Genomic DNA, 7,683 nt, shown 5'->3' on the forward strand with positions numbered 1-7,683 from the left:
CCTGTACTTATATCTACTTTTAATGACATATGAAACATTATTTGACTGACCGGTTGGTTCAGTTGGTAGTGACCACGTGCCTTCCAAGCCAGAGATCGTGGGTTCGATTCCCATTTCCCACCCAGGGCAAATATTTGTGTGATGAACATAGATGTTTGCTCTGTGTCTGGGTGTTATCTATATAATTATTTATTTAAAATTATATATGTGCATGTTCATCAGCCATCTGGTTTCCATAACATAAGCGAAAGCTTAGTATGAGATCAGATCGTGCCGGGTGTGAAAATTGTCCTGAAATATTTATTATTTATCATATCATAAAATTCACATATTATGTAGTACCTAATAAAAGGTCCCATTCTACTCAGCTACCCAGTGCTTACTAAAACTCACAAAGTTAAAGATTATATTATTTATATCCATAATCTTGCGAGCGTATCGCGCTTCCGTACTCGGATTAAATGTGAATCTGCAAACAAAGCTACTGTGTCAGAGTTACGCGTAAAGGTTTTACGGCAACTTTTTGAGATGTGGGATAAAGACTTCCTCGTGACAACGTGCGAGTGAAAATTACGTCGTAAAATCATGGAATTTCACATGTCGTTTTGAAATTAACGCATAAGTATTTATATATAACATTTTGACGTATTTTAACATCTTTTTTTAAAAACTGCTTCGAACTTCACATGCGAATTATTATAAGAATAAATTATAACTATGTGTACAACAAAAACTATCAAAGAAGCCAATACATACACTGATTAACAAAAGACCCTACAAAGACCTCCCTACAGAACCTCAAAAGCATTTCACTTGTCTGCAGAGACCCATTCAATTAATGAGACGAATGCTGCGACGACAATACACTGCCATTATAGGCTTGAAAAGAGATTTCTATACAAACATCGTCATTTCTGAAAAAAAAACTAACCATATTATCTTGTCAAAGAGGTTTTCGATGAAGCATTGAATTCGAAATAAACGATCGCCTACTTGTATGTGAATATTCTACCAACTCCATAATTCATATTGATGCACTGTTATTGGCATTTAAATTTTAACCCATAAGAGCTTTTCAGTATATCGAGTCGACCTGTTAAGTATATTGAGATATACAAATAGTGCTATCAATAGATAAAATTATATTGGTAACGAATGACAATTAATAATTTCTTGGGCCGTTGTATTGGTTGAACAATGGAAGTGGTCCTTACGGAACGCGATCTTTTTTATTAAACAGGATAACATTTTTATTGAAACACTAGCTGTGCCCCGCGGTTTTAATCGCAGAGTTCCGATCCTGTTGGTCATAGGATGATGATAGCCTTCCTCAATCCTCGATAAATGGGTTATCTAACAACGAAATAATTTTGCAAATCGGACCAGTAGTTGCTGAGATTAGCGCGTTCAAACAAACAAAGCTTTATAATATTAAAGTGTAGATATTGAACAAGATGAAATTTATCGCGACATCCCTGGTATTGTTTCTGCTAACTTTCGGTTATTCAGCATAACCTTACCGCATTAATTTAACGTCGTTTTGATTTATAGTTTATACATTTAATAAATCGTTAATCGGATAACGTTTACACTAATTGAAAATTTGTGCATGACCATATCATGAATTATTATGTGTAATGATAGTTAAAATATATAATTAATTATTACGCTGGTTTTGCCATGACATAGTGTACTTATTTACGTTTTAGGCATATAAATACTGCCTGCATGCATCTATAATTCACTGAAACTAATATACCATTATGTACACATCTATACTAATATTATAAAGCTGAAGAGTTTGTTTGAACGCGCTAATCTCAAGAACAACTGGTCCGATTTGAAAAATTATTTCGGTGTTAGATAGCTCATTTATCGAGGAAGGCCATAATATTATCATCACGCTAAGACCAACAGGAGTGGAGCAATTCGGGTAAAACCGCGCGGCATAGCTACTCAAGAATATATTGGAAGTTCAACATTGAACATATTAAAAATGAAAAACGTGTTTAAATTTCAATACGAAAATAATTAAAGATAATAAAAATTCGCGATGCATTTATTGAGAAACCAAACAATAACTCAGCTTTATTACTGTACCGAGCTTCGGGCAAAGCGTACGAGAATATTTTCTATATATAGGTATTACTACCCTACTATAATATGAAATTGTTCCATCCCCGATATCAGACAGAATCCAGAGAAATTTATTACAGCCGCGTAGCATTATATCTAGTTGAAATATTTCAAATTTTTAATCGCTCTTTCTGCCGAATTTAATTTCAATTTATATTCATATTCCGCTCGCCATTCGGATGCACTCTCCCCAAAAAATATATTCAATGGTTTCAATTATTGGGCTCCGTTGATTACTGGTGGTTTTCTGGCTTTTAAATTACCTTTGTTATTTATTTAAATTGTTACCCTTAAGCGCCGGTCGTTACTTATTTAACTTTTATTATCTTTGTATTTACAATTTTTCTCTGCTGTTTAATTCGTTTTAAAGCTTTAAAAATGTTTATTGTTCCATTTTAAGTTGCATTGAAAATAATATAAAACAATAAAGTTTATAATAGTAGAATTCTCATTTACTATGTGATATTGAAGCTTTTAAAACAGAATAATAAATTATTTACGATTGAAGATAATTCAATGAAGAATGAAAGTAACGGTCCACTCCCTAAATAAAAGAAAATTTATAGTAAGTCTAATAATTAATGTACAAAATAACAAATGTTGTTCAAACATACAAATTTTTTATATATTCAGTATTGTCCTTACTCTTATTTTTGTAGGAAACAAAGATTATATCATGCACAAACCGCACACACGATTTTAAAAGCTATTCTCTTAATATATGTAATATAATCCCATATTTCATACAGGAACTAAATTATTAAAAGTAATACCGAAATTCTGAACGTATTAAAACGCGCAGATTATCATCAATGTATGCACTATATCTTGCCTCAATATTAGTTTAGGTATCCCAATTTTCCCATTACCCATTATAGTGCATTATAAATCCCTTTTAAAGCCTAAAGAAAACAAAACTGATCTATATTATTTCCAGACATCTGCCGCCGTTGAGAATGATAATGATTTAAAAACATTCACATTATTTCATTAGCGACATGGATGTTAATTAAGCTCACACCGTAATAAAATTCATTAGTACACGCTCAGTTTGATCCATCAGGTATGTAAATGAAAGGCAAATACAGAGAGGAATGACCATTCGCATGACATGAGGACGCTTCGCTTTAACTCAAATATTACGGCCATCGATCCATTCGATGCACCATAAGTACCATTCGAATCATAATAGATTTTAGGACTATACCCATTACAATATAATATCATACTATGACCGTAATAGGAACATGTCAGGATCGGAAAGCAATACCATATGCTCTACTATGCCCACTAGAGCGTATAGGTATTAGTCATTAGATGAATATATCGAGGGCAGTGTTTAAGCGCATGTGTGCTTTTATATATGGTGTGATGTTATGGAAAATAAAAGTCCACATGTGAGTATCTAAACTGTACTAGTAGACCGAATACAAAAATGTTTAACAAACTATACATAGAAGAGTTCTTTTATCTACAAGATATTATACACCTAGCTTATTACTTAGCAATTTTCGTGCATACCATCGTGCATACATCTAATTAAATAACACAATTAAAACTTTAGCTCGTTAAATGGACTCAGTAATGTTGCGACTGAAAATCTATTGATCGTATCGGCACAAACGATACCACACTTGCAAACTATTCTCAAGTTAGATCAAGTTAAGCTGCAGTCTGGTCTTGAAATAACTTATTTATGAATCGACTGAAACTAACTGTTAGTTTGTAGGTAAAAGTTGGGTTAGTGATCATAATTGAAAAAGTTTGGGTAATACTGTATTTTTGGGTTATGGTCCGCTGTTTATGATATTTATTATTTAATATTTATGTTCAGATTTGTATTTTTGTGCAAATGCTAGAAATTCATTAGGTACATTGAAACTCAGCGAATACGATCTATTATGTAGATACAACTGTGAAACAAAAAAATAATAATTCGTTGGTCATAATAATAGGTATACTAAACACTATTGGACCAACAATTTAATCCTATTATAATAATTAACAGCCATAATGAAGTTATTAAAATACGCCATCTTAATACAAGCCGAGTTATTTTTGAAAATGTATAGGTACCTACTACAGACATCTGCCCTTCGCGTAGAGAATGTTTAATTTGAAATTAATGAGGGGCCGAAAGCCACTGTCGAATCGCGCCAGTCCCGCATGCAAAAACCACATTGAAGATGCTTTGTCGGCATTATTTATTACTTCCAACAAGAAAATGCGACGGAAAACAAGACGTCCACAATGTTATGTCGGCTATTCGAAAATTTCGGTCTGTCGTTTGAAAGTTTTTGCGATACGCTCCAGTTGCTAATTAAAGTTCCATTAAATAATTCAATTTAAACTTGTTAGATGACATCGCTTGCGCGCTTAAAGTTGTATACAACAAAAAATGTTAGGATATTAATTTTTTTTTTTCATTTTAATTTTGTATTTACATAGCTCGGAATAATATCATCAAAGAATAGCTACGCAAAATTTGCTAAATTATTTAGATAGGCGTCCCAATATTTGTCTCTGAAATATCGTGATTTGTTAATGTAAATGTTGTCAATATTGATAAGGTTAAGGGTTGTAGAAAAATAGGGTTAAGAACAAAATATTAATACTAAAATTAAACAAGGCAAGCTAAAAATAATAAGTAATGTCATTTATGGTTCCACATTAAAATGAAATGCGGAATAGTACCTACCCACTGCGAAAGGCAGAGTCCGACCAATTCAAAAACAGAAACAGATTAACAACTGCCTCCAATGATATTTATTTAGCATCATTCAATCCCGGAGGCCGGACCATCCACTAAATAAAGCCATTACAGCGCTTTAAATCTACAAATAGCTTGTTATAAACGAGTGGCAATTTGTATAGCGTTGCACTAGCAGCGTGGAATAAACCGCAACAGTACTGAATGCGCTTTACATTCGAGCGTTACCGCGAAATTAGCTTGTAGTATCGTCTGTCCTTTGTGCACAGACCGCATACATTGAATCGGACTAATTAGGACAAACAGTAGGTATCTATTTAGTATTCAACTACCCGAATGACCAGAGCAGATACCGTTTTTGGCTGGCTGAAAATATCCAACTTGTTCGTGTAATGTAGGTACGTTCTAGGATTTGAAGCTAATAAGCTTCATAAGTAACATATTCTAATACGATTATCGCCTTCTATAACAGAGGTACGTTGTATTATACAGTATTAAATTATATGATTTTTTATATACTTACACAACTACATAATAAATCCTAAAATATCAATCTTTTATGAAGAATATGCGGCTTTCTATTTCGTGACAGTGTATTGGGGTGAAATTACCATGGTGAGATTTCTATTTTGAGTTCAATAAATTTATAACAAAAAAAAGAAACCTACCTAAAGTTAAAATATTAAAAACACTGCATTATTTCATTCTGATGCATAGACATTTACAGCTTTACTGAATAATATTATTCTAGGAAGGCCTCATTGTGAGTTTTGAGTACGTAAAAATATATTTTAGTGTGTACAATGTAATATATTACATAAAATTTTCGAAAAATAATTGAATTAAGTAAGAACTTGACTTAAAATTCAAATAACAGTTCGGTATTTAGCTTACAGACATTTAATTCTAGTATTAAAGTACCATAAAATTAAATTTACCTTATTTTCTGGAGTCTGAGCTGCACTATTTTTCACACATAATATTTTTGTTCACAATTTTACACACTAATTATAGTTTTAGAGCAAATAATATAAATTATAGCCTTCGAAGGCAAGTCAACAAAATAAACCACAACAAACAAAACTAAACATAACCTTTAAATTCTGAAGAATGATTTACGCATATTTGAAAAAAGCTTTCATTGTATTTAATTGCAATATATTACAGCGCTTTTTTAGAAAAATATCACGATTTCTTTACGAATTTATTTACTTTTTCAAACACACACTCCGCGACGCTTCTATAAGCGGCTTGTGTAAAACTGTCATTTGTATTTTGTTGGCTGCCATTTTTTTTACGCATGCGCAGTCTATTGTTTTCTAATGCGCAAAGCGCAGCTTTTTCAAGATGGCTTTTTAAATAAAAAGTCTAGTTTTTATATTTTACTCATAATAATAATAATTATTATAACCACAATTATAACGGTTAAAATATACCTAATTAAATATTTTGAAGTAAATTAAAAGCGGTTAATAATTTATTGCGGGATTTAAAATAAATAAAGTTCGTTTTCTAGTGGTTTTCTACAACGCATTGTCTGATTTTATCTGTGCCTCATAGGATAATAAACATACTATAGATTAAAAAAAAAGTAAAACATTAATTCGAAATTTAATTAATTTTCTTTTAATATCGGAACGACGATCAAGATATTAGTTGAAAAGAAATTTATTAGGACAGTACACATAAAAGTGAATAATTATTACTGCCTACACTAAGTTTTAAATTAAATTTTGTGCAAAGTTAAAACATTTAACCCCTAAAATTGTCTAAGTTAAACCACTGAGGGCCCTTGTAATCTAATAAAAGCGGTATGAGCCCTGCAGGTAACCAGAGAAGTGACTTATGACAAAACTTTCAAACTAGTCCAGTGACGATGTACCTACTTGTCTCAACTTTTAATTAAAAATTTCAGAACTCTGATTATATGGGATTTATTCAAATTAAAAGCTGACTTACTAAGTGGTTTTCATGGAACGATTATTCTTGAGATTCAAGTAGGTAAGTGTAATGTGAAATAATGTGATTCATTGATTAAAAATTACATAAGAAATAATAATATATCTTTAGATCAAAATACGTATTTATTATAATTAATAATATTGTAATCTCATATTATCAAGAAAATATACTATTCTCTATAGATTTGCATGCAGAAAGACAAACAATATTCGCTAATCGGTTGAAAACATCTATATTTTCAAAGTTTCAAAGTCTCTTTGAATAGGTAACGGCTCTACTTGTACTGTACCTACCTTATACGTACTTAGTATCTCTCTCTCTCTTCCTGAAATTACTATTTATAACTTTAATTTTTATTAAAAGGAACCCTGTAACGTTTCATATATCTTCAAGTATTGCTTGTACAAATGAGGCTATATATTATTACTAGCCGCTCTGCGCGGTTTCACCCCCGTGGCTGCTCTCCTGTTGGTCGTAGCGTGATGGTATATAGCCTATAGCCTTCCTCGATAAATGAGCTATCTAACACCGAAAGAATTTTTCAAATCGGAAAAGTAGTTCCCGAGATTAGCGCGTTCAAACAAACAAACAAACAAACAAACTCTTCAGCTTTATAATATTAGTATAGATTTATCTCTTTATTTAATTTTGTGATGCCGCCTAGAGTAATGTCATCAATATAACATTTGATATTAGAATTTGGATGCTTGTTATTTAGCGTAAATTAATACAGGCGATGTAGCAACTAAATACATTATTGCATTTAGAACATTAAACACAACTAGATTATATGTTTTAGTACAAACCTCACGTAACGTGGAAACGTATTAATGCATGTCCATTCGAAGGCCGTACTATAAACTAACGATACATTC

The sequence above is a fragment of the Colias eurytheme genome, chromosome 13, assembly GCF_061535395.1.
Source record: "Colias eurytheme isolate Ceu_HAF_F1 chromosome 13, ilColEury1 Martin Lab GWU primary, whole genome shotgun sequence".
In the NCBI taxonomy this organism is placed as follows: Eukaryota; Metazoa; Arthropoda; class Insecta; order Lepidoptera; family Pieridae; genus Colias; species Colias eurytheme.